Source organism: Hemiscyllium ocellatum, unplaced genomic scaffold (genome assembly GCF_020745735.1).
Source record: "Hemiscyllium ocellatum isolate sHemOce1 unplaced genomic scaffold, sHemOce1.pat.X.cur. scaffold_345_pat_ctg1, whole genome shotgun sequence".
Lineage (NCBI taxonomy): Eukaryota > Metazoa > Chordata > Chondrichthyes > Orectolobiformes > Hemiscylliidae > Hemiscyllium > Hemiscyllium ocellatum.
The window spans coordinates 721,135-721,963 of NW_026868429.1; positions in this window are offsets into that span (position 1 = coordinate 721,135).

Here is an 829-nt window from a genome sequence, read left to right on the forward strand (position 1 = left end):
TCCACAATAAATACTTTAGATGCCTGGTCAGATAAGCTTGTGCGTTGATAGGTACAGTGCACAATCACCCATTATCTCTTCCTGTTCTTCTCTGATGTACAGCTGCCTTGAAATGTCTGTGCAAACAAAATAGACTGAATGAAATTCGAACTGTCCAGAAGACGTTCATGACGGTGTATTTCAATTAGGATTTAATGAAGGATGAGATTCTACAAAAAAAAAACCTGAGCAATGAAAGAAAAACAGGGCAACTCAAGAAATAGCACATGAGTACAACATGTGGCACCAAGTAGGCGTTATGGTATTACCGCTAGATTATCAATCCAGAAAGTCAGCTCTTGTTCTGTGGACGCAGGTTTGAGTCCCGCCACTGCAGATGGTGGAAATTCAACTCAATGATTTTTTTTAAAAGCTGGAATTAAGAATCTACTGATGAGAATGAAATCTTTGCGGATTGTCAGAAAAGAAAAAAAAACATTTGGCTCATCAATATCCTCCAATGAAGTAATCTTGCATCCTCACTCCAGACACAAAGCAATGTGATGACTCTCAGTCGCCCTCTGAACCGGACTAGTGTGTCATTCACCCCACCACACACAAACGAAGTTGCATCAGGACATGATTCAAACAGGTCACAACACACTGCAGCACACCAGACTGCAAAAAGAAGAAGAAGAACACCTATACAAGGTATTCACGTAAAACGGATACCCACGCAATTTCATCAACAGATGCCAAGGGAAAGACAACGGAACGAGGACATGCTGCAACCTAAAGGACTGGCCACACTGCCATACATCAGGAGCATTTCCGAACTGACAGCCAGACT